The 22,231-nt window shown below is 41.2% G+C and overlaps 39 non-coding genes across 39 annotated transcripts; all 39 read right to left on the bottom strand.

The window, feature by feature from the left end:
• Window positions 1-72: 72 nt before the first annotated feature.
• Window positions 73-154, bottom strand: TRNAL-UAG (transfer RNA leucine (anticodon UAG)). The gene has a single exon. It is a non-coding gene; the product is annotated as a tRNA-Leu (tRNA).
• Window positions 155-639: 485 nt separating this feature from the next.
• TRNAL-AAG (transfer RNA leucine (anticodon AAG)) lies at window positions 640-721 on the bottom strand. The gene has a single exon. It is a non-coding gene; the product is annotated as a tRNA-Leu (tRNA).
• Window positions 722-1,166: 445 nt separating this feature from the next.
• TRNAL-UAG (transfer RNA leucine (anticodon UAG)) lies at window positions 1,167-1,248 on the bottom strand. The gene has a single exon. It is a non-coding gene; the product is annotated as a tRNA-Leu (tRNA).
• Window positions 1,249-1,733: 485 nt separating this feature from the next.
• Window positions 1,734-1,815, bottom strand: TRNAL-AAG (transfer RNA leucine (anticodon AAG)). The gene has a single exon. It is a non-coding gene; the product is annotated as a tRNA-Leu (tRNA).
• A 445-nt stretch (window positions 1,816-2,260) lies between these two features.
• TRNAL-UAG (transfer RNA leucine (anticodon UAG)) lies at window positions 2,261-2,342 on the bottom strand. Its single transcript has one exon. It is a non-coding gene; the product is annotated as a tRNA-Leu (tRNA).
• Window positions 2,343-2,827: 485 nt separating this feature from the next.
• TRNAL-AAG (transfer RNA leucine (anticodon AAG)) lies at window positions 2,828-2,909 on the bottom strand. Its single transcript has one exon. It is a non-coding gene; the product is annotated as a tRNA-Leu (tRNA).
• A 1,012-nt stretch (window positions 2,910-3,921) lies between these two features.
• On the bottom strand, window positions 3,922-4,003 carry TRNAL-AAG (transfer RNA leucine (anticodon AAG)). The gene has a single exon. It is a non-coding gene; the product is annotated as a tRNA-Leu (tRNA).
• A 445-nt stretch (window positions 4,004-4,448) lies between these two features.
• On the bottom strand, window positions 4,449-4,530 carry TRNAL-UAG (transfer RNA leucine (anticodon UAG)). The gene has a single exon. It is a non-coding gene; the product is annotated as a tRNA-Leu (tRNA).
• Window positions 4,531-5,015: 485 nt separating this feature from the next.
• TRNAL-AAG (transfer RNA leucine (anticodon AAG)) lies at window positions 5,016-5,097 on the bottom strand. Its single transcript has one exon. It is a non-coding gene; the product is annotated as a tRNA-Leu (tRNA).
• Window positions 5,098-5,542: 445 nt separating this feature from the next.
• TRNAL-UAG (transfer RNA leucine (anticodon UAG)) lies at window positions 5,543-5,624 on the bottom strand. Its single transcript has one exon. It is a non-coding gene; the product is annotated as a tRNA-Leu (tRNA).
• Window positions 5,625-6,109: 485 nt separating this feature from the next.
• TRNAL-AAG (transfer RNA leucine (anticodon AAG)) lies at window positions 6,110-6,191 on the bottom strand. The gene has a single exon. It is a non-coding gene; the product is annotated as a tRNA-Leu (tRNA).
• Window positions 6,192-7,203: 1,012 nt separating this feature from the next.
• TRNAL-AAG (transfer RNA leucine (anticodon AAG)) lies at window positions 7,204-7,285 on the bottom strand. The gene has a single exon. It is a non-coding gene; the product is annotated as a tRNA-Leu (tRNA).
• A 445-nt stretch (window positions 7,286-7,730) lies between these two features.
• TRNAL-UAG (transfer RNA leucine (anticodon UAG)) lies at window positions 7,731-7,812 on the bottom strand. Its single transcript has one exon. It is a non-coding gene; the product is annotated as a tRNA-Leu (tRNA).
• A 485-nt stretch (window positions 7,813-8,297) lies between these two features.
• TRNAL-AAG (transfer RNA leucine (anticodon AAG)) lies at window positions 8,298-8,379 on the bottom strand. The gene has a single exon. It is a non-coding gene; the product is annotated as a tRNA-Leu (tRNA).
• A 445-nt stretch (window positions 8,380-8,824) lies between these two features.
• TRNAL-UAG (transfer RNA leucine (anticodon UAG)) lies at window positions 8,825-8,906 on the bottom strand. The gene has a single exon. It is a non-coding gene; the product is annotated as a tRNA-Leu (tRNA).
• Window positions 8,907-9,391: 485 nt separating this feature from the next.
• On the bottom strand, window positions 9,392-9,473 carry TRNAL-AAG (transfer RNA leucine (anticodon AAG)). Its single transcript has one exon. It is a non-coding gene; the product is annotated as a tRNA-Leu (tRNA).
• A 445-nt stretch (window positions 9,474-9,918) lies between these two features.
• Window positions 9,919-10,000, bottom strand: TRNAL-UAG (transfer RNA leucine (anticodon UAG)). The gene has a single exon. It is a non-coding gene; the product is annotated as a tRNA-Leu (tRNA).
• Window positions 10,001-10,485: 485 nt separating this feature from the next.
• TRNAL-AAG (transfer RNA leucine (anticodon AAG)) lies at window positions 10,486-10,567 on the bottom strand. The gene has a single exon. It is a non-coding gene; the product is annotated as a tRNA-Leu (tRNA).
• Window positions 10,568-11,012: 445 nt separating this feature from the next.
• Window positions 11,013-11,094, bottom strand: TRNAL-UAG (transfer RNA leucine (anticodon UAG)). The gene has a single exon. It is a non-coding gene; the product is annotated as a tRNA-Leu (tRNA).
• Window positions 11,095-11,579: 485 nt separating this feature from the next.
• Window positions 11,580-11,661, bottom strand: TRNAL-AAG (transfer RNA leucine (anticodon AAG)). Its single transcript has one exon. It is a non-coding gene; the product is annotated as a tRNA-Leu (tRNA).
• A 445-nt stretch (window positions 11,662-12,106) lies between these two features.
• Window positions 12,107-12,188, bottom strand: TRNAL-UAG (transfer RNA leucine (anticodon UAG)). The gene has a single exon. It is a non-coding gene; the product is annotated as a tRNA-Leu (tRNA).
• A 485-nt stretch (window positions 12,189-12,673) lies between these two features.
• On the bottom strand, window positions 12,674-12,755 carry TRNAL-AAG (transfer RNA leucine (anticodon AAG)). The gene has a single exon. It is a non-coding gene; the product is annotated as a tRNA-Leu (tRNA).
• Window positions 12,756-13,200: 445 nt separating this feature from the next.
• TRNAL-UAG (transfer RNA leucine (anticodon UAG)) lies at window positions 13,201-13,282 on the bottom strand. Its single transcript has one exon. It is a non-coding gene; the product is annotated as a tRNA-Leu (tRNA).
• A 485-nt stretch (window positions 13,283-13,767) lies between these two features.
• On the bottom strand, window positions 13,768-13,849 carry TRNAL-AAG (transfer RNA leucine (anticodon AAG)). The gene has a single exon. It is a non-coding gene; the product is annotated as a tRNA-Leu (tRNA).
• A 445-nt stretch (window positions 13,850-14,294) lies between these two features.
• TRNAL-UAG (transfer RNA leucine (anticodon UAG)) lies at window positions 14,295-14,376 on the bottom strand. The gene has a single exon. It is a non-coding gene; the product is annotated as a tRNA-Leu (tRNA).
• Window positions 14,377-14,861: 485 nt separating this feature from the next.
• Window positions 14,862-14,943, bottom strand: TRNAL-AAG (transfer RNA leucine (anticodon AAG)). Its single transcript has one exon. It is a non-coding gene; the product is annotated as a tRNA-Leu (tRNA).
• A 445-nt stretch (window positions 14,944-15,388) lies between these two features.
• TRNAL-UAG (transfer RNA leucine (anticodon UAG)) lies at window positions 15,389-15,470 on the bottom strand. The gene has a single exon. It is a non-coding gene; the product is annotated as a tRNA-Leu (tRNA).
• A 485-nt stretch (window positions 15,471-15,955) lies between these two features.
• On the bottom strand, window positions 15,956-16,037 carry TRNAL-AAG (transfer RNA leucine (anticodon AAG)). Its single transcript has one exon. It is a non-coding gene; the product is annotated as a tRNA-Leu (tRNA).
• Window positions 16,038-16,482: 445 nt separating this feature from the next.
• TRNAL-UAG (transfer RNA leucine (anticodon UAG)) lies at window positions 16,483-16,564 on the bottom strand. The gene has a single exon. It is a non-coding gene; the product is annotated as a tRNA-Leu (tRNA).
• Window positions 16,565-17,049: 485 nt separating this feature from the next.
• Window positions 17,050-17,131, bottom strand: TRNAL-AAG (transfer RNA leucine (anticodon AAG)). The gene has a single exon. It is a non-coding gene; the product is annotated as a tRNA-Leu (tRNA).
• Window positions 17,132-17,576: 445 nt separating this feature from the next.
• TRNAL-UAG (transfer RNA leucine (anticodon UAG)) lies at window positions 17,577-17,658 on the bottom strand. The gene has a single exon. It is a non-coding gene; the product is annotated as a tRNA-Leu (tRNA).
• Window positions 17,659-18,143: 485 nt separating this feature from the next.
• Window positions 18,144-18,225, bottom strand: TRNAL-AAG (transfer RNA leucine (anticodon AAG)). The gene has a single exon. It is a non-coding gene; the product is annotated as a tRNA-Leu (tRNA).
• A 445-nt stretch (window positions 18,226-18,670) lies between these two features.
• Window positions 18,671-18,752, bottom strand: TRNAL-UAG (transfer RNA leucine (anticodon UAG)). The gene has a single exon. It is a non-coding gene; the product is annotated as a tRNA-Leu (tRNA).
• A 485-nt stretch (window positions 18,753-19,237) lies between these two features.
• Window positions 19,238-19,319, bottom strand: TRNAL-AAG (transfer RNA leucine (anticodon AAG)). Its single transcript has one exon. It is a non-coding gene; the product is annotated as a tRNA-Leu (tRNA).
• Window positions 19,320-19,764: 445 nt separating this feature from the next.
• TRNAL-UAG (transfer RNA leucine (anticodon UAG)) lies at window positions 19,765-19,846 on the bottom strand. The gene has a single exon. It is a non-coding gene; the product is annotated as a tRNA-Leu (tRNA).
• Window positions 19,847-20,331: 485 nt separating this feature from the next.
• TRNAL-AAG (transfer RNA leucine (anticodon AAG)) lies at window positions 20,332-20,413 on the bottom strand. Its single transcript has one exon. It is a non-coding gene; the product is annotated as a tRNA-Leu (tRNA).
• Window positions 20,414-20,858: 445 nt separating this feature from the next.
• Window positions 20,859-20,940, bottom strand: TRNAL-UAG (transfer RNA leucine (anticodon UAG)). The gene has a single exon. It is a non-coding gene; the product is annotated as a tRNA-Leu (tRNA).
• A 485-nt stretch (window positions 20,941-21,425) lies between these two features.
• On the bottom strand, window positions 21,426-21,507 carry TRNAL-AAG (transfer RNA leucine (anticodon AAG)). The gene has a single exon. It is a non-coding gene; the product is annotated as a tRNA-Leu (tRNA).
• A 445-nt stretch (window positions 21,508-21,952) lies between these two features.
• On the bottom strand, window positions 21,953-22,034 carry TRNAL-UAG (transfer RNA leucine (anticodon UAG)). The gene has a single exon. It is a non-coding gene; the product is annotated as a tRNA-Leu (tRNA).
• Between the last annotated feature and the right edge of the window lie 197 nt (window positions 22,035-22,231).

Genomic DNA, 22,231 nt, shown 5'->3' with positions numbered 1-22,231 from the left:
ATTTCTGAAAACTCACTGATTTACCTAATTTGCTAATCGTCACAAGATTGTTCTTTGCCCAACACTAAAAGCTGGCAGCAGTGGGATTTGAACCCACGCCTCCAAAGAGACTGGAGCCTAAATCCAGCGCCTTAGACCGCTCGGCCATGCTACCTGGGTGAAAAGCGATAAAATGTCCTTGGAGTAAGGGAAGTATAGCTGATTTTATTTTAAAGTAGTGTATGTGTGCTAACGGGCATATCTCTCTCCAACAGGACAAAGCAATAATTCTGAGAATTGTCTTTTCCTAAACATCAAAATGTACAAGTATCATATGAAAAGATTAAAGGATAAGCTCATTTAAAAGTAAGCAAATCATTAAGCTACATGAGATAAGAATTTGAAAACCTCAGAGGTAGTGGAGGTGGCAGCAGAGGGATTCAAGCCCACACACCCAAAGAGACTGCAGCCTTAATCCAGCACATCTAGACTCCACGACCATGACACTGCAAATGCTTGCTCCATTAAATAGCAAAACTGTTCAGGTATTTCTGAAAACTCACTGATTTACCTAATTTGATCATCATCACAAGATTGTTCTTTGCACAACCCAATCTACTATTAAATTCGACTTTTCATGAACTTCCTGACTGCAAAAGCTGGCAGCAGTGGGATTTGAACCCACGCCTCCAAAGAGACTGGAGCCTTAATCCAGCGCCTTAGACCGCTCGGCCATGCTACCTGGATGACAGCCGTGTCAACTTCCTTGGAGTAAGGCAAGTATAGCTGATTTCATTTTAAAGTAGTGTATGTGTGGTAATGGGCATATCACTCTCCAAAAAGACAAAGCAATAATTCTGAGAATTGTCTTTTCCTAAACATCAAAATATACAAGTATCATATGAAAAGATTAAAGGATAAGCTCAGTAAAAAGTAAGCAAATCATTACGCTACATGAGATAAGAATTTGAAAACCTCCGAGGTAGTAAGAGTGGCACCAGCGGGATTCAAACCCACACACCCAAAGAGACTGCAACCTTAAACCAGCACATCTAGACCCCACGAACCATGTTGCTGCAAATGCTTCCTCGATTCCATACTGACACAGTCCAGGTATTTCTGAAAACTCACTGATTTACCTAATTTGCTAATCGTCACAAGATTGTTCTTTGCCCAACACTAAAAGCTGGCAGCAGTGGGATTTGAACCCACGCCTCCAAAGAGACTGGAGCCTAAATCCAGCGCCTTAGACCGCTCGGCCATGCTACCTGGGTGAAAAGCGATAAAATGTCCTTGGAGTAAGGGAAGTATAGCTGATTTTATTTTAAAGTAGTGTATGTGTGCTAACGGGCATATCTCTCTCCAACAGGACAAAGCAATAATTCTGAGAATTGTCTTTTCCTAAACATCAAAATGTACAAGTATCATATGAAAAGATTAAAGGATAAGCTCATTTAAAAGTAAGCAAATCATTAAGCTACATGAGATAAGAATTTGAAAACCTCAGAGGTAGTGGAGGTGGCAGCAGAGGGATTCAAGCCCACACACCCAAAGAGACTGCAGCCTTAATCCAGCACATCTAGACTCCACGACCATGACACTGCAAATGCTTGCTCCATTAAATAGCAAAACTGTTCAGGTATTTCTGAAAACTCACTGATTTACCTAATTTGATCATCATCACAAGATTGTTCTTTGCACAACCCAATCTACTATTAAATTCGACTTTTCATGAACTTCCTGACTGCAAAAGCTGGCAGCAGTGGGATTTGAACCCACGCCTCCAAAGAGACTGGAGCCTTAATCCAGCGCCTTAGACCGCTCGGCCATGCTACCTGGATGACAGCCGTGTCAACTTCCTTGGAGTAAGGCAAGTATAGCTGATTTCATTTTAAAGTAGTGTATGTGTGGTAATGGGCATATCACTCTCCAAAAAGACAAAGCAATAATTCTGAGAATTGTCTTTTCCTAAACATCAAAATATACAAGTATCATATGAAAAGATTAAAGGATAAGCTCAGTAAAAAGTAAGCAAATCATTACGCTACATGAGATAAGAATTTGAAAACCTCCGAGGTAGTAAGAGTGGCACCAGCGGGATTCAAACCCACACACCCAAAGAGACTGCAACCTTAAACCAGCACATCTAGACCCCACGAACCATGTTGCTGCAAATGCTTCCTCGATTCCATACTGACACAGTCAAGGTATTTCTGAAAACTCACTGATTTACCTAATTTGCTAATCGTCACAAGATTGTTCTTTGCCCAACACTAAAAGCTGGCAGCAGTGGGATTTGAACCCACGCCTCCAAAGAGACTGGAGCCTAAATCCAGCGCCTTAGACCGCTCGGCCATGCTACCTGGGTGAAAAGCGATAAAATGTCCTTGGAGTAAGGGAAGTATAGCTGATTTTATTTTAAAGTAGTGTATGTGTGCTAACGGGCATATCTCTCTCCAACAGGACAAAGCAATAATTCTGAGAATTGTCTTTTCCTAAACATCAAAATGTACAAGTATCATATGAAAAGATTAAAGGATAAGCTCATTTAAAAGTAAGCAAATCATTAAGCTACATGAGATAAGAATTTGAAAACCTCAGAGGTAGTGGAGGTGGCAGCAGAGGGATTCAAGCCCACACACCCAAAGAGACTGCAGCCTTAATCCAGCACATCTAGACTCCACGACCATGACACTGCAAATGCTTGCTCCATTAAATAGCAAAACTGTTCAGGTATTTCTGAAAACTCACTGATTTACCTAATTTGATCATCATCACAAGATTGTTCTTTGCACAACCCAATCTACTATTAAATTCGACTTTTCATGAACTTCCTGACTGCAAAAGCTGGCAGCAGTGGGATTTGAACCCACGCCTCCAAAGAGACTGGAGCCTTAATCCAGCGCCTTAGACCGCTCGGCCATGCTACCTGGATGACAGCCGTGTCAACTTCCTTGGAGTAAGGCAAGTATAGCTGATTTCATTTTAAAGTAGTGTATGTGTGGTAATGGGCATATCACTCTCCAAAAAGACAAAGCAATAATTCTGAGAATTGTCTTTTCCTAAACATCAAAATATACAAGTATCATATGAAAAGATTAAAGGATAAGCTCAGTAAAAAGTAAGCAAATCATTACGCTACATGAGATAAGAATTTGAAAACCTCCGAGGTAGTAAGAGTGGCACCAGCGGGATTCAAACCCACACACCCAAAGAGACTGCAACCTTAAACCAGCACATCTAGACCCCACGAACCATGTTGCTGCAAATGCTTCCTCGATTCCATACTGACACAGTCAAGGTATTTCTGAAAACTCACTGATTTACCTAATTTGCTAATCGTCACAAGATTGTTCTTTGCCCAACACTAAAAGCTGGCAGCAGTGGGATTTGAACCCACGCCTCCAAAGAGACTGGAGCCTAAATCCAGCGCCTTAGACCGCTCGGCCATGTTACCTGGGTGAAAAGCGATAAAATGTCCTTGGAGTAAGGGAAGTATAGCTGATTTTATTTTAAAGTAGTGTATGTGTGCTAACGGGCATATCTCTCTCCAACAGGACAAAGCAATAATTCTGAGAATTGTCTTTTCCTAAACATCAAAATGTACAAGTATCATATGAAAAGATTAAAGGATAAGCTCATTTAAAAGTAAGCAAATCATTAAGCTACATGAGATAAGAATTTGAAAACCTCAGAGGTAGTGGAGGTGGCAGCAGAGGGATTCAAGCCCACACACCCAAAGAGACTGCAGCCTTAATCCAGCACATCTAGACTCCACGACCATGACACTGCAAATGCTTGCTCCATTAAATAGCAAAACTGTTCAGGTATTTCTGAAAACTCACTGATTTACCTAATTTGATCATCATCACAAGATTGTTCTTTGCACAACCCAATCTACTATTAAATTCGACTTTTCATGAACTTCCTGACTGCAAAAGCTGGCAGCAGTGGGATTTGAACCCACGCCTCCAAAGAGACTGGAGCCTTAATCCAGCGCCTTAGACCGCTCGGCCATGCTACCTGGATGACAGCCGTGTCAACTTCCTTGGAGTAAGGCAAGTATAGCTGATTTCATTTTAAAGTAGTGTATGTGTGGTAATGGGCATATCACTCTCCAAAAAGACAAAGCAATAATTCTGAGAATTGTCTTTTCCTAAACATCAAAATATACAAGTATCATATGAAAAGATTAAAGGATAAGCTCAGTAAAAAGTAAGCAAATCATTACGCTACATGAGATAAGAATTTGAAAACCTCCGAGGTAGTAAGAGTGGCACCAGCGGGATTCAAACCCACACACCCAAAGAGACTGCAACCTTAAACCAGCACATCTAGACCCCACGAACCATGTTGCTGCAAATGCTTCCTCGATTCCATACTGACACAGTCAAGGTATTTCTGAAAACTCACTGATTTACCTAATTTGCTAATCGTCACAAGATTGTTCTTTGCCCAACACTAAAAGCTGGCAGCAGTGGGATTTGAACCCACGCCTCCAAAGAGACTGGAGCCTAAATCCAGCGCCTTAGACCGCTCGGCCATGCTACCTGGGTGAAAAGCGATAAAATGTCCTTGGAGTAAGGGAAGTATAGCTGATTTTATTTTAAAGTAGTGTATGTGTGCTAACGGGCATATCTCTCTCCAACAGGACAAAGCAATAATTCTGAGAATTGTCTTTTCCTAAACATCAAAATGTACAAGTATCATATGAAAAGATTAAAGGATAAGCTCATTTAAAAGTAAGCAAATCATTAAGCTACATGAGATAAGAATTTGAAAACCTCAGAGGTAGTGGAGGTGGCAGCAGAGGGATTCAAGCCCACACACCCAAAGAGACTGCAGCCTTAATCCAGCACATCTAGACTCCACGACCATGACACTGCAAATGCTTGCTCCATTAAATAGCAAAACTGTTCAGGTATTTCTGAAAACTCACTGATTTACCTAATTTGATCATCATCACAAGATTGTTCTTTGCACAACCCAATCTACTATTAAATTCGACTTTTCATGAACTTCCTGACTGCAAAAGCTGGCAGCAGTGGGATTTGAACCCACGCCTCCAAAGAGACTGGAGCCTTAATCCAGCGCCTTAGACCGCTCGGCCATGCTACCTGGATGACAGCCGTGTCAACTTCCTTGGAGTAAGGCAAGTATAGCTGATTTCATTTTAAAGTAGTGTATGTGTGGTAATGGGCATATCACTCTCCAAAAAGACAAAGCAATAATTCTGAGAATTGTCTTTTCCTAAACATCAAAATATACAAGTATCATATGAAAAGATTAAAGGATAAGCTCAGTAAAAAGTAAGCAAATCATTACGCTACATGAGATAAGAATTTGAAAACCTCCGAGGTAGTAAGAGTGGCACCAGCGGGATTCAAACCCACACACCCAAAGAGACTGCAACCTTAAACCAGCACATCTAGACCCCACGAACCATGTTGCTGCAAATGCTTCCTCGATTCCATACTGACACAGTCAAGGTATTTCTGAAAACTCACTGATTTACCTAATTTGCTAATCGTCACAAGATTGTTCTTTGCCCAACACTAAAAGCTGGCAGCAGTGGGATTTGAACCCACGCCTCCAAAGAGACTGGAGCCTAAATCCAGCGCCTTAGACCGCTCGGCCATGCTACCTGGGTGAAAAGCGATAAAATGTCCTTGGAGTAAGGGAAGTATAGCTGATTTTATTTTAAAGTAGTGTATGTGTGCTAACGGGCATATCTCTCTCCAACAGGACAAAGCAATAATTCTGAGAATTGTCTTTTCCTAAACATCAAAATGTACAAGTATCATATGAAAAGATTAAAGGATAAGCTCATTTAAAAGTAAGCAAATCATTAAGCTACATGAGATAAGAATTTGAAAACCTCAGAGGTAGTGGAGGTGGCAGCAGAGGGATTCAAGCCCACACACCCAAAGAGACTGCAGCCTTAATCCAGCACATCTAGACTCCACGACCATGACACTGCAAATGCTTGCTCCATTAAATAGCAAAACTGTTCAGGTATTTCTGAAAACTCACTGATTTACCTAATTTGATCATCATCACAAGATTGTTCTTTGCACAACCCAATCTACTATTAAATTCGACTTTTCATGAACTTCCTGACTGCAAAAGCTGGCAGCAGTGGGATTTGAACCCACGCCTCCAAAGAGACTGGAGCCTTAATCCAGCGCCTTAGACCGCTCGGCCATGCTACCTGGATGACAGCCGTGTCAACTTCCTTGGAGTAAGGCAAGTATAGCTGATTTCATTTTAAAGTAGTGTATGTGTGGTAATGGGCATATCACTCTCCAAAAAGACAAAGCAATAATTCTGAGAATTGTCTTTTCCTAAACATCAAAATATACAAGTATCATATGAAAAGATTAAAGGATAAGCTCAGTAAAAAGTAAGCAAATCATTACGCTACATGAGATAAGAATTTGAAAACCTCCGAGGTAGTAAGAGTGGCACCAGCGGGATTCAAACCCACACACCCAAAGAGACTGCAACCTTAAACCAGCACATCTAGACCCCACGAACCATGTTGCTGCAAATGCTTCCTCGATTCCATACTGACACAGTCAAGGTATTTCTGAAAACTCACTGATTTACCTAATTTGCTAATCGTCACAAGATTGTTCTTTGCCCAACACTAAAAGCTGGCAGCAGTGGGATTTGAACCCACGCCTCCAAAGAGACTGGAGCCTAAATCCAGCGCCTTAGACCGCTCGGCCATGTTACCTGGGTGAAAAGCGATAAAATGTCCTTGGAGTAAGGGAAGTATAGCTGATTTTATTTTAAAGTAGTGTATGTGTGCTAACGGGCATATCTCTCTCCAACAGGACAAAGCAATAATTCTGAGAATTGTCTTTTCCTAAACATCAAAATGTACAAGTATCATATGAAAAGATTAAAGGATAAGCTCATTTAAAAGTAAGCAAATCATTAAGCTACATGAGATAAGAATTTGAAAACCTCAGAGGTAGTGGAGGTGGCAGCAGAGGGATTCAAGCCCACACACCCAAAGAGACTGCAGCCTTAATCCAGCACATCTAGACTCCACGACCATGACACTGCAAATGCTTGCTCCATTAAATAGCAAAACTGTTCAGGTATTTCTGAAAACTCACTGATTTACCTAATTTGATCATCATCACAAGATTGTTCTTTGCACAACCCAATCTACTATTAAATTCGACTTTTCATGAACTTCCTGACTGCAAAAGCTGGCAGCAGTGGGATTTGAACCCACGCCTCCAAAGAGACTGGAGCCTTAATCCAGCGCCTTAGACCGCTCGGCCATGCTACCTGGATGACAGCCGTGTCAACTTCCTTGGAGTAAGGCAAGTATAGCTGATTTCATTTTAAAGTAGTGTATGTGTGGTAATGGGCATATCACTCTCCAAAAAGACAAAGCAATAATTCTGAGAATTGTCTTTTCCTAAACATCAAAATATACAAGTATCATATGAAAAGATTAAAGGATAAGCTCAGTAAAAAGTAAGCAAATCATTACGCTACATGAGATAAGAATTTGAAAACCTCCGAGGTAGTAAGAGTGGCACCAGCGGGATTCAAACCCACACACCCAAAGAGACTGCAACCTTAAACCAGCACATCTAGACCCCACGAACCATGTTGCTGCAAATGCTTCCTCGATTCCATACTGACACAGTCAAGGTATTTCTGAAAACTCACTGATTTACCTAATTTGCTAATCGTCACAAGATTGTTCTTTGCCCAACACTAAAAGCTGGCAGCAGTGGGATTTGAACCCACGCCTCCAAAGAGACTGGAGCCTAAATCCAGCGCCTTAGACCGCTCGGCCATGCTACCTGGGTGAAAAGCGATAAAATGTCCTTGGAGTAAGGGAAGTATAGCTGATTTTATTTTAAAGTAGTGTATGTGTGCTAACGGGCATATCTCTCTCCAACAGGACAAAGCAATAATTCTGAGAATTGTCTTTTCCTAAACATCAAAATGTACAAGTATCATATGAAAAGATTAAAGGATAAGCTCATTTAAAAGTAAGCAAATCATTAAGCTACATGAGATAAGAATTTGAAAACCTCAGAGGTAGTGGAGGTGGCAGCAGAGGGATTCAAGCCCACACACCCAAAGAGACTGCAGCCTTAATCCAGCACATCTAGACTCCACGACCATGACACTGCAAATGCTTGCTCCATTAAATAGCAAAACTGTTCAGGTATTTCTGAAAACTCACTGATTTACCTAATTTGATCATCATCACAAGATTGTTCTTTGCACAACCCAATCTACTATTAAATTCGACTTTTCATGAACTTCCTGACTGCAAAAGCTGGCAGCAGTGGGATTTGAACCCACGCCTCCAAAGAGACTGGAGCCTTAATCCAGCGCCTTAGACCGCTCGGCCATGCTACCTGGATGACAGCCGTGTCAACTTCCTTGGAGTAAGGCAAGTATAGCTGATTTCATTTTAAAGTAGTGTATGTGTGGTAATGGGCATATCACTCTCCAAAAAGACAAAGCAATAATTCTGAGAATTGTCTTTTCCTAAACATCAAAATATACAAGTATCATATGAAAAGATTAAAGGATAAGCTCAGTAAAAAGTAAGCAAATCATTACGCTACATGAGATAAGAATTTGAAAACCTCCGAGGTAGTAAGAGTGGCACCAGCGGGATTCAAACCCACACACCCAAAGAGACTGCAACCTTAAACCAGCACATCTAGACCCCACGAACCATGTTGCTGCAAATGCTTCCTCGATTCCATACTGACACAGTCCAGGTATTTCTGAAAACTCACTGATTTACCTAATTTGCTAATCGTCACAAGATTGTTCTTTGCCCAACACTAAAAGCTGGCAGCAGTGGGATTTGAACCCACGCCTCCAAAGAGACTGGAGCCTAAATCCAGCGCCTTAGACCGCTCGGCCATGCTACCTGGGTGAAAAGCGATAAAATGTCCTTGGAGTAAGGGAAGTATAGCTGATTTTATTTTAAAGTAGTGTATGTGTGCTAACGGGCATATCTCTCTCCAACAGGACAAAGCAATAATTCTGAGAATTGTCTTTTCCTAAACATCAAAATGTACAAGTATCATATGAAAAGATTAAAGGATAAGCTCATTTAAAAGTAAGCAAATCATTAAGCTACATGAGATAAGAATTTGAAAACCTCAGAGGTAGTGGAGGTGGCAGCAGAGGGATTCAAGCCCACACACCCAAAGAGACTGCAGCCTTAATCCAGCACATCTAGACTCCACGACCATGACACTGCAAATGCTTGCTCCATTAAATAGCAAAACTGTTCAGGTATTTCTGAAAACTCACTGATTTACCTAATTTGATCATCATCACAAGATTGTTCTTTGCACAACCCAATCTACTATTAAATTCGACTTTTCATGAACTTCCTGACTGCAAAAGCTGGCAGCAGTGGGATTTGAACCCACGCCTCCAAAGAGACTGGAGCCTTAATCCAGCGCCTTAGACCGCTCGGCCATGCTACCTGGATGACAGCCGTGTCAACTTCCTTGGAGTAAGGCAAGTATAGCTGATTTCATTTTAAAGTAGTGTATGTGTGGTAATGGGCATATCACTCTCCAAAAAGACAAAGCAATAATTCTGAGAATTGTCTTTTCCTAAACATCAAAATATACAAGTATCATATGAAAAGATTAAAGGATAAGCTCAGTAAAAAGTAAGCAAATCATTACGCTACATGAGATAAGAATTTGAAAACCTCCGAGGTAGTAAGAGTGGCACCAGCGGGATTCAAACCCACACACCCAAAGAGACTGCAACCTTAAACCAGCACATCTAGACCCCACGAACCATGTTGCTGCAAATGCTTCCTCGATTCCATACTGACACAGTCAAGGTATTTCTGAAAACTCACTGATTTACCTAATTTGCTAATCGTCACAAGATTGTTCTTTGCCCAACACTAAAAGCTGGCAGCAGTGGGATTTGAACCCACGCCTCCAAAGAGACTGGAGCCTAAATCCAGCGCCTTAGACCGCTCGGCCATGCTACCTGGGTGAAAAGCGATAAAATGTCCTTGGAGTAAGGGAAGTATAGCTGATTTTATTTTAAAGTAGTGTATGTGTGCTAACGGGCATATCTCTCTCCAACAGGACAAAGCAATAATTCTGAGAATTGTCTTTTCCTAAACATCAAAATGTACAAGTATCATATGAAAAGATTAAAGGATAAGCTCATTTAAAAGTAAGCAAATCATTAAGCTACATGAGATAAGAATTTGAAAACCTCAGAGGTAGTGGAGGTGGCAGCAGAGGGATTCAAGCCCACACACCCAAAGAGACTGCAGCCTTAATCCAGCACATCTAGACTCCACGACCATGACACTGCAAATGCTTGCTCCATTAAATAGCAAAACTGTTCAGGTATTTCTGAAAACTCACTGATTTACCTAATTTGATCATCATCACAAGATTGTTCTTTGCACAACCCAATCTACTATTAAATTCGACTTTTCATGAACTTCCTGACTGCAAAAGCTGGCAGCAGTGGGATTTGAACCCACGCCTCCAAAGAGACTGGAGCCTTAATCCAGCGCCTTAGACCGCTCGGCCATGCTACCTGGATGACAGCCGTGTCAACTTCCTTGGAGTAAGGCAAGTATAGCTGATTTCATTTTAAAGTAGTGTATGTGTGGTAATGGGCATATCACTCTCCAAAAAGACAAAGCAATAATTCTGAGAATTGTCTTTTCCTAAACATCAAAATATACAAGTATCATATGAAAAGATTAAAGGATAAGCTCAGTAAAAAGTAAGCAAATCATTACGCTACATGAGATAAGAATTTGAAAACCTCCGAGGTAGTAAGAGTGGCACCAGCGGGATTCAAACCCACACACCCAAAGAGACTGCAACCTTAAACCAGCACATCTAGACCCCACGAACCATGTTGCTGCAAATGCTTCCTCGATTCCATACTGACACAGTCCAGGTATTTCTGAAAACTCACTGATTTACCTAATTTGCTAATCGTCACAAGATTGTTCTTTGCCCAACACTAAAAGCTGGCAGCAGTGGGATTTGAACCCACGCCTCCAAAGAGACTGGAGCCTAAATCCAGCGCCTTAGACCGCTCGGCCATGCTACCTGGGTGAAAAGCGATAAAATGTCCTTGGAGTAAGGGAAGTATAGCTGATTTTATTTTAAAGTAGTGTATGTGTGCTAACGGGCATATCTCTCTCCAACAGGACAAAGCAATAATTCTGAGAATTGTCTTTTCCTAAACATCAAAATGTACAAGTATCATATGAAAAGATTAAAGGATAAGCTCATTTAAAAGTAAGCAAATCATTAAGCTACATGAGATAAGAATTTGAAAACCTCAGAGGTAGTGGAGGTGGCAGCAGAGGGATTCAAGCCCACACACCCAAAGAGACTGCAGCCTTAATCCAGCACATCTAGACTCCACGACCATGACACTGCAAATGCTTGCTCCATTAAATAGCAAAACTGTTCAGGTATTTCTGAAAACTCACTGATTTACCTAATTTGATCATCATCACAAGATTGTTCTTTGCACAACCCAATCTACTATTAAATTCGACTTTTCATGAACTTCCTGACTGCAAAAGCTGGCAGCAGTGGGATTTGAACCCACGCCTCCAAAGAGACTGGAGCCTTAATCCAGCGCCTTAGACCGCTCGGCCATGCTACCTGGATGACAGCCGTGTCAACTTCCTTGGAGTAAGGCAAGTATAGCTGATTTCATTTTAAAGTAGTGTATGTGTGGTAATGGGCATATCACTCTCCAAAAAGACAAAGCAATAATTCTGAGAATTGTCTTTTCCTAAACATCAAAATATACAAGTATCATATGAAAAGATTAAAGGATAAGCTCAGTAAAAAGTAAGCAAATCATTACGCTACATGAGATAAGAATTTGAAAACCTCCGAGGTAGTAAGAGTGGCACCAGCGGGATTCAAACCCACACACCCAAAGAGACTGCAACCTTAAACCAGCACATCTAGACCCCACGAACCATGTTGCTGCAAATGCTTCCTCGATTCCATACTGACACAGTCAAGGTATTTCTGAAAACTCACTGATTTACCTAATTTGCTAATCGTCACAAGATTGTTCTTTGCCCAACACTAAAAGCTGGCAGCAGTGGGATTTGAACCCACGCCTCCAAAGAGACTGGAGCCTAAATCCAGCGCCTTAGACCGCTCGGCCATGCTACCTGGGTGAAAAGCGATAAAATGTCCTTGGAGTAAGGGAAGTATAGCTGATTTTATTTTAAAGTAGTGTATGTGTGCTAACGGGCATATCTCTCTCCAACAGGACAAAGCAATAATTCTGAGAATTGTCTTTTCCTAAACATCAAAATGTACAAGTATCATATGAAAAGATTAAAGGATAAGCTCATTTAAAAGTAAGCAAATCATTAAGCTACATGAGATAAGAATTTGAAAACCTCAGAGGTAGTGGAGGTGGCAGCAGAGGGATTCAAGCCCACACACCCAAAGAGACTGCAGCCTTAATCCAGCACATCTAGACTCCACGACCATGACACTGCAAATGCTTGCTCCATTAAATAGCAAAACTGTTCAGGTATTTCTGAAAACTCACTGATTTACCTAATTTGATCATCATCACAAGATTGTTCTTTGCACAACCCAATCTACTATTAAATTCGACTTTTCATGAACTTCCTGACTGCAAAAGCTGGCAGCAGTGGGATTTGAACCCACGCCTCCAAAGAGACTGGAGCCTTAATCCAGCGCCTTAGACCGCTCGGCCATGCTACCTGGATGACAGCCGTGTCAACTTCCTTGGAGTAAGGCAAGTATAGCTGATTTCATTTTAAAGTAGTGTATGTGTGGTAATGGGCATATCACTCTCCAAAAAGACAAAGCAATAATTCTGAGAATTGTCTTTTCCTAAACATCAAAATATACAAGTATCATATGAAAAGATTAAAGGATAAGCTCAGTAAAAAGTAAGCAAATCATTACGCTACATGAGATAAGAATTTGAAAACCTCCGAGGTAGTAAGAGTGGCACCAGCGGGATTCAAACCCACACACCCAAAGAGACTGCAACCTTAAACCAGCACATCTAGACCCCACGAACCATGTTGCTGCAAATGCTTCCTCGATTCCATACTGACACAGTCCAGGTATTTCTGAAAACTCACTGATTTACCTAATTTGCTAATCGTCACAAGATTGTTCTTTGCCCAACACTAAAAGCTGGCAGCAGTGGGATTTGAACCCACGCCTCCAAAGAGACTGGAGCCTAAATCCAGCGCCTTAGACCGCTCGGCCATGCTACCTGGGTGAAAAGCGATAAAATGTCCTTGGAGTAAGGGAAGTATAGCTGATTTTATTTTAAAGTAGTGTATGTGTGCTAACGGGCATATCTCTCTCCAACAGGACAAAGCAATAATTCTGAGAATTGTCTTTTCCTAAACATCAAAATGTACAAGTATCATATGAAAAGATTAAAGGATAAGCTCATTTAAAAGTAAGCAAATCATTAAGCTACATGAGATAAGAATTTGAAAACCTCAGAGGTAGTGGAGGTGGCAGCAGAGGGATTCAAGCCCACACACCCAAAGAGACTGCAGCCTTAATCCAGCACATCTAGACTCCACGACCATGACACTGCAAATGCTTGCTCCATTAAATAGCAAAACTGTTCAGGTATTTCTGAAAACTCACTGATTTACCTAATTTGATCATCATCACAAGATTGTTCTTTGCACAACCCAATCTACTATTAAATTCGACTTTTCATGAACTTCCTGACTGCAAAAGCTGGCAGCAGTGGGATTTGAACCCACGCCTCCAAAGAGACTGGAGCCTTAATCCAGCGCCTTAGACCGCTCGGCCATGCTACCTGGATGACAGCCGTGTCAACTTCCTTGGAGTAAGGCAAGTATAGCTGATTTCATTTTAAAGTAGTGTATGTGTGGTAATGGGCATATCACTCTCCAAAAAGACAAAGCAATAATTCTGAGAATTGTCTTTTCCTAAACATCAAAATATACAAGTATCATATGAAAAGATTAAAGGATAAGCTCAGTAAAAAGTAAGCAAATCATTACGCTACATGAGATAAGAATTTGAAAACCTCCGAGGTAGTAAGAGTGGCACCAGCGGGATTCAAACCCACACACCCAAAGAGACTGCAACCTTAAACCAGCACATCTAGACCCCACGAACCATGTTGCTGCAAATGCTTCCTCGATTCCATACTGACACAGTCCAGGTATTTCTGAAAACTCACTGATTTACCTAATTTGCTAATCGTCACAAGATTGTTCTTTGCCCAACACTAAAAGCTGGCAGCAGTGGGATTTGAACCCACGCCTCCAAAGAGACTGGAGCCTAAATCCAGCGCCTTAGACCGCTCGGCCATGCTACCTGGGTGAAAAGCGATAAAATGTCCTTGGAGTAAGGGAAGTATAGCTGATTTTATTTTAAAGTAGTGTATGTGTGCTAACGGGCATATCTCTCTCCAACAGGACAAAGCAATAATTCTGAGAATTGTCTTTTCCTAAACATCAAAATGTACAAGTATCATATGAAAAGATTAAAGGATAAGCTCATTTAAAAGTAAGCAAATCATTAAGCTACATGAGATAAGAATTTGAAAACCTCAGAGGTAGTGGAGGTGGCAGCAGAGGGATTCAAGCCCACACACCCAAAGAGACTGCAGCCTTAATCCAGCACATCTAGACTCCACGACCATGACACTGCAAATGCTTGCTCCATTAAATAGCAAAACTGTTCAGGTATTTCTGAAAACTCACTGATTTACCTAATTTGATCATCATCACAAGATTGTTCTTTGCACAACCCAATCTACTATTAAATTCGACTTTTCATGAACTTCCTGACTGCAAAAGCTGGCAGCAGTGGGATTTGAACCCACGCCTCCAAAGAGACTGGAGCCTTAATCCAGCGCCTTAGACCGCTCGGCCATGCTACCTGGATGACAGCCGTGTCAACTTCCTTGGAGTAAGGCAAGTATAGCTGATTTCATTTTAAAGTAGTGTATGTGTGGTAATGGGCATATCACTCTCCAAAAAGACAAAGCAATAATTCTGAGAATTGTCTTTTCCTAAACATCAAAATATACAAGTATCATATGAAAAGATTAAAGGATAAGCTCAGTAAAAAGTAAGCAAATCATTACGCTACATGAGATAAGAATTTGAAAACCTCCGAGGTAGTAAGAGTGGCACCAGCGGGATTCAAACCCACACACCCAAAGAGACTGCAACCTTAAACCAGCACATCTAGACCCCACGAACCATGTTGCTGCAAATGCTTCCTCGATTCCATACTGACACAGTCCAGGTATTTCTGAAAACTCACTGATTTACCTAATTTGCTAATCGTCACAAGATTGTTCTTTGCCCAACACTAAAAGCTGGCAGCAGTGGGATTTGAACCCACGCCTCCAAAGAGACTGGAGCCTAAATCCAGCGCCTTAGACCGCTCGGCCATGCTACCTGGGTGAAAAGCGATAAAATGTCCTTGGAGTAAGGGAAGTATAGCTGATTTTATTTTAAAGTAGTGTATGTGTGCTAACGGGCATATCTCTCTCCAACAGGACAAAGCAATAATTCTGAGAATTGTCTTTTCCTAAACATCAAAATGTACAAGTATCATATGAAAAGATTAAAGGATAAGCTCATTTAAAAGTAAGCAAATCATTAAGCTACATGAGATAAGAATTTGAAAACCTCAGAGGTAGTGGAGGTGGCAGCAGAGGGATTCAAGCCCACACACCCAAAGAGACTGCAGCCTTAATCCAGCACATCTAGACTCCACGACCATGACACTGCAAATGCTTGCTCCATTAAATAGCAAAACTGTTCAGGTATTTCTGAAAACTCACTGATTTACCTAATTTGATCATCATCACAAGATTGTTCTTTGCACAACCCAATCTACTATTAAATTCGACTTTTCATGAACTTCCTGACTGCAAAAGCTGGCAGCAGTGGGATTTGAACCCACGCCTCCAAAGAGACTGGAGCCTTAATCCAGCGCCTTAGACCGCTCGGCCATGCTACCTGGATGACAGCCGTGTCAACTTCCTTGGAGTAAGGCAAGTATAGCTGATTTCATTTTAAAGTAGTGTATGTGTGGTAATGGGCATATCACTCTCCAAAAAGACAAAGCAATAATTCTGAGAATTGTCTTTTCCTAAACATCAAAATATACAAGTATCATATGAAAAGATTAAAGGATAAGCTCAGTAAAAAGTAAGCAAATCATTACGCTACATGAGATAAGAATTTGAAAACCTCCGAGGTAGTAAGAGTGGCACCAGCGGGATTCAAACCCACACACCCAAAGAGACTGCAACCTTAAACCAGCACATCTAGACCCCACGAACCATGTTGCTGCAAATGCTTCCTCGATTCCATACTGACACAGTCCAGGTATTTCTGAAAACTCACTGATTTACCTAATTTGCTAATCGTCACAAGATTGTTCTTTGCCCAACACTAAAAGCTGGCAGCAGTGGGATTTGAACCCACGCCTCCAAAGAGACTGGAGCCTAAATCCAGCGCCTTAGACCGCTCGGCCATGCTACCTGGGTGAAAAGCGATAAAATGTCCTTGGAGTAAGGGAAGTATAGCTGATTTTATTTTAAAGTAGTGTATGTGTGCTAACGGGCATATCTCTCTCCAACAGGACAAAGCAATAATTCTGAGAATTGTCTTTTCCTAAACATCAAAATGTACAAGTATCATATGAAAAGATTAAAGGATAAGCTCATTTAAAAGTAAGCAAATCATTAAGCTACATGAGATAAGAATTTGAAAACCTCAGAGGTAGTGGAGGTGGCAGCAGAGGGATTCAAGCCCACACACCCAAAGAGACTGCAGCCTTAATCCAGCACATCTAGACTCCACGACCATGACACTGCAAATGCTTGCTCCATTAAATAGCAAAACTGTTCAGGTATTTCTGAAAACTCACTGATTTACCTAATTTGATCATCATCACAAGATTGTTCTTTGCACAACCCAATCTACTATTAAATTCGACTTTTCATGAACTTCCTGACTGCAAAAGCTGGCAGCAGTGGGATTTGAACCCACGCCTCCAAAGAGACTGGAGCCTTAATCCAGCGCCTTAGACCGCTCGGCCATGCTACCTGGATGACAGCCGTGTCAACTTCCTTGGAGTAAGGCAAGTATAGCTGATTTCATTTTAAAGTAGTGTATGTGTGGTAATGGGCATATCACTCTCCAAAAAGACAAAGCAATAATTCTGAGAATTGTCTTTTCCTAAACATCAAAATATACAAGTATCATATGAAAAGATTAAAGGATAAGCTCAGTAAAAAGTAAGCAAATCATTACGCTACATGAGATAAGAATTTGAAAACCTCCGAGGTAGTAAGAGTGGCACCAGCGGGATTCAAACCCACACACCCAAAGAGACTGCAACCTTAAACCAGCACATCTAGACCCCACGAACCATGTTGCTGCAAATGCTTCCTCGATTCCATACTGACACAGTCCAGGTATTTCTGAAAACTCACTGATTTACCTAATTTGCTAATCGTCACAAGATTGTTCTTTGCCCAACACTAAAAGCTGGCAGCAGTGGGATTTGAACCCACGCCTCCAAAGAGACTGGAGCCTAAATCCAGCGCCTTAGACCGCTCGGCCATGCTACCTGGGTGAAAAGCGATAAAATGTCCTTGGAGTAAGGGAAGTATAGCTGATTTTATTTTAAAGTAGTGTATGTGTGCTAACGGGCATATCTCTCTCCAACAGGACAAAGCAATAATTCTGAGAATTGTCTTTTCCTAAACATCAAAATGTACAAGTATCATATGAAAAGATTAAAGGATAAGCTCATTTAAAAGTAAGCAAATCATTAAGCTACATGAGATAAGAATTTGAAAACCTCAGAGGTAGTGGAGGTGGCAGCAGAGGGATTCAAGCCCACACACCCAAAGAGACTGCAGCCTTAATCCAGCACATCTAGACTCCACGACCATGACACTGCAAATGCTTGCTCCATTAAATAGCAAAACTGTTCAGGTATTTCTGAAAACTCACTGATTTACCTAATTTGATCATCATCACAAGATTGTTCTTTGCACAACCCAATCTACTATTAAATTCGACTTTTCATGAACTTCCTGACTGCAAAAGCTGGCAGCAGTGGGATTTGAACCCACGCCTCCAAAGAGACTGGAGCCTTAATCCAGCGCCTTAGACCGCTCGGCCATGCTACCTGGATGACAGCCGTGTCAACTTCCTTGGAGTAAGGCAAGTATAGCTGATTTCATTTTAAAGTAGTGTATGTGTGGTAATGGGCATATCACTCTCCAAAAAGACAAAGCAATAATTCTGAGAATTGTCTTTTCCTAAACATCAAAATATACAAGTATCATATGAAAAGATTAAAGGATAAGCTCAGTAAAAAGTAAGCAAATCATTACGCTACATGAGATAAGAATTTGAAAACCTCCGAGGTAGTAAGAGTGGCACCAGCGGGATTCAAACCCACACACCCAAAGAGACTGCAACCTTAAACCAGCACATCTAGACCCCACGAACCATGTTGCTGCAAATGCTTCCTCGATTCCATACTGACACAGTCCAGGTATTTCTGAAAACTCACTGATTTACCTAATTTGCTAATCGTCACAAGATTGTTCTTTGCCCAACACTAAAAGCTGGCAGCAGTGGGATTTGAACCCACGCCTCCAAAGAGACTGGAGCCTAAATCCAGCGCCTTAGACCGCTCGGCCATGCTACCTGGGTGAAAAGCGATAAAATGTCCTTGGAGTAAGGGAAGTATAGCTGATTTTATTTTAAAGTAGTGTATGTGTGCTAACGGGCATATCTCTCTCCAACAGGACAAAGCAATAATTCTGAGAATTGTCTTTTCCTAAACATCAAAATGTACAAGTATCATATGAAAAGATTAAAGGATAAGCTCATTTAAAAGTAAGCAAATCATTAAGCTACATGAGATAAGAATTTGAAAACCTCAGAGGTAGTGGAGGTGGCAGCAGAGGGATTCAAGCCCACACACCCAAAGAGACTGCAGCCTTAATCCAGCACATCTAGACTCCACGACCATGACACTGCAAATGCTTGCTCCATTAAATAGCAAAACTGTTCAGGTATTTCTGAAAACTCACTGATTTACCTAATTTGATCATCATCACAAGATTGTTCTTTGCACAACCCAATCTACTATTAAATTCGACTTTTCATGAACTTCCTGACTGCAAAAGCTGGCAGCAGTGGGATTTGAACCCACGCCTCCAAAGAGACTGGAGCCTTAATCCAGCGCCTTAGACCGCTCGGCCATGCTACCTGGATGACAGCCGTGTCAACTTCCTTGGAGTAAGGCAAGTATAGCTGATTTCATTTTAAAGTAGTGTATGTGTGGTAATGGGCATATCACTCTCCAAAAAGACAAAGCAATAATTCTGAGAATTGTCTTTTCCTAAACATCAAAATATACAAGTATCATATGAAAAGATTAAAGGATAAGCTCAGTAAAAAGTAAGCAAATCATTACGCTACATGAGATAAGAATTTGAAAACCTCCGAGGTAGTAAGAGTGGCACCAGCGGGATTCAAACCCACACACCCAAAGAGACTGCAACCTTAAACCAGCACATCTAGACCCCACGAACCATGTTGCTGCAAATGCTTCCTCGATTCCATACTGACACAGTCAAGGTATTTCTGAAAACTCACTGATTTACCTAATTTGCTAATCGTCACAAGATTGTTCTTTGCCCAACACTAAAAGCTGGCAGCAGTGGGATTTGAACCCACGCCTCCAAAGAGACTGGAGCCTAAATCCAGCGCCTTAGACCGCTCGGCCATGCTACCTGGGTGAAAAGCGATAAAATGTCCTTGGAGTAAGGGAAGTATAGCTGATTTTATTTTAAAGTAGTGTATGTGTGCTAACGGGCATATCTCTCTCCAACAGGACAAAGCAATAATTCTGAGAATTGTCTTTTCCTAAACATCAAAATGTACAAGTATCATATGAAAAGATTAAAGGATAAGCTCATTTAAAAGTAAGCAAATCATTAAGCTACATGAGATAAGAATTTGAAAACCTCAGAGGTAGTGGAGGTGGCAGCAGAGGGATTCAAGCCCACACACCCAAAGAGACTGCAGCCTTAATCCAGCACATCTAGACTCCACGACCATGACACTGCAAATGCTTGCTCCATTAAATAGCAAAACTGTTCAGGTATTTCTGAAAACTCACTGATTTACCTAATTTGATCATCATCACAAGATTGTTCTTTGCACAACCCAATCTACTATTAAATTCGACTTTTCATGAACTTCCTGACTGCAAAAGCTGGCAGCAGTGGGATTTGAACCCACGCCTCCAAAGAGACTGGAGCCTTAATCCAGCGCCTTAGACCGCTCGGCCATGCTACCTGGATGACAGCCGTGTCAACTTCCTTGGAGTAAGGCAAGTATAGCTGATTTCATTTTAAAGTAGTGTATGTGTGGTAATGGGCATATCACTCTCCAAAAAGACAAAGCAATAATTCTGAGAATTGTCTTTTCCTAAACATCAAAATATACAAGTATCATATGAAAAGATTAAAGGATAAGCTCAGTAAAAAGTAAGCAAATCATTACGCTACATGAGATAAGAATTTGAAAACCTCCGAGGTAGTAAGAGTGGCACCAGCGGGATTCAAACCCACACACCCAAAGAGACTGCAACCTTAAACCAGCACATCTAGACCCCACGAACCATGTTGCTGCAAATGCTTCCTCGATTCCATACTGACACAGTCCAGGTATTTCTGAAAACTCACTGATTTACCTAATTTGCTAATCGTCACAAGATTGTTCTTTGCCCAACACTAAAAGCTGGCAGCAGTGGGATTTGAACCCACGCCTCCAAAGAGACTGGAGCCTAAATCCAGCGCCTTAGACCGCTCGGCCATGCTACCTGGGTGAAAAGCGATAAAATGTCCTTGGAGTAAGGGAAGTATAGCTGATTTTATTTTAAAGTAGTGTATGTGTGCTAACGGGCATATCTCTCTCCAACAGGACAAAGCAATAATTCTGAGAATTGTCTTTTCCTAAACATCAAAATGTACAAGTATCATATGAAAAGATTAAAGGATAAGCTCATTTAAAAGTAAGCAAATCATTAAGCTACATGAGATAAGAATTTGAAAACCTCAGAGGTAGTGGAGGTGGCAGCAGAGGGATTCAAGCCCACACACCCAAAGAGACTGCAGCCTTAATCCAGCACATCTAGACTCCACGACCATGACACTGCAAATGCTTGCTCCATTAAATAGCAAAACTGTTCAGGTATTTCTGAAAACTCACTGATTTACCTAATTTGATCATCATCACAAGATTGTTCTTTGCACAACCCAATCTACTATTAAATTCGACTTTTCATGAACTTCCTGACTGCAAAAGCTGGCAGCAGTGGGATTTGAACCCACGCCTCCAAAGAGACTGGAGCCTTAATCCAGCGCCTTAGACCGCTCGGCCATGCTACCTGGATGACAGCCGTGTCAACTTCCTTGGAGTAAGGCAAGTATAGCTGATTTCATTTTAAAGTAGTGTATGTGTGGTAATGGGCATATCACTCTCCAAAAAGACAAAGCAATAATTCTGAGAATTGTCTTTTCCTAAACATCAAAATATACAAGTATCATATGAAAAGATTAAAGGATAAGCTCAGTAAAAAGTAAGCAAATCATTACGCTACATGAGATAAGAATTTGAAAACCTCCGAGGTAGTAAGAGTGGCACCAGCGGGATTCAAACCCACACACCCAAAGAGACTGCAACCTTAAACCAGCACATCTAGACCCCACGAACCATGTTGCTGCAAATGCTTCCTCGATTCCATACTGACACAGTCAAGGTATTTCTGAAAACTCACTGATTTACCTAATTTGCTAATCGTCACAAGATTGTTCTTTGCCCAACACTAAAAGCTGGCAGCAGTGGGATTTGAACCCACGCCTCCAAAGAGACTGGAGCCTAAATCCAGCGCCTTAGACCGCTCGGCCATGCTACCTGGGTGAAAAGCGATAAAATGTCCTTGGAGTAAGGGAAGTATAGCTGATTTTATTTTAAAGTAGTGTATGTGTGCTAACGGGCATATCTCTCTCCAACAGGACAAAGCAATAATTCTGAGAATTGTCTTTTCCTAAACATCAAAATGTACAAGTATCATATGAAAAGATTAAAGGATAAGCTCATTTAAAAGTAAGC

The sequence above is a fragment of the Anomaloglossus baeobatrachus genome, chromosome 5 (assembly GCF_048569485.1).
Source record: "Anomaloglossus baeobatrachus isolate aAnoBae1 chromosome 5, aAnoBae1.hap1, whole genome shotgun sequence".
Taxonomy (NCBI): Eukaryota; Metazoa; Chordata; class Amphibia; order Anura; family Aromobatidae; genus Anomaloglossus; species Anomaloglossus baeobatrachus.
This window is presented reverse-complemented; position numbering and strand designations above follow the sequence as displayed.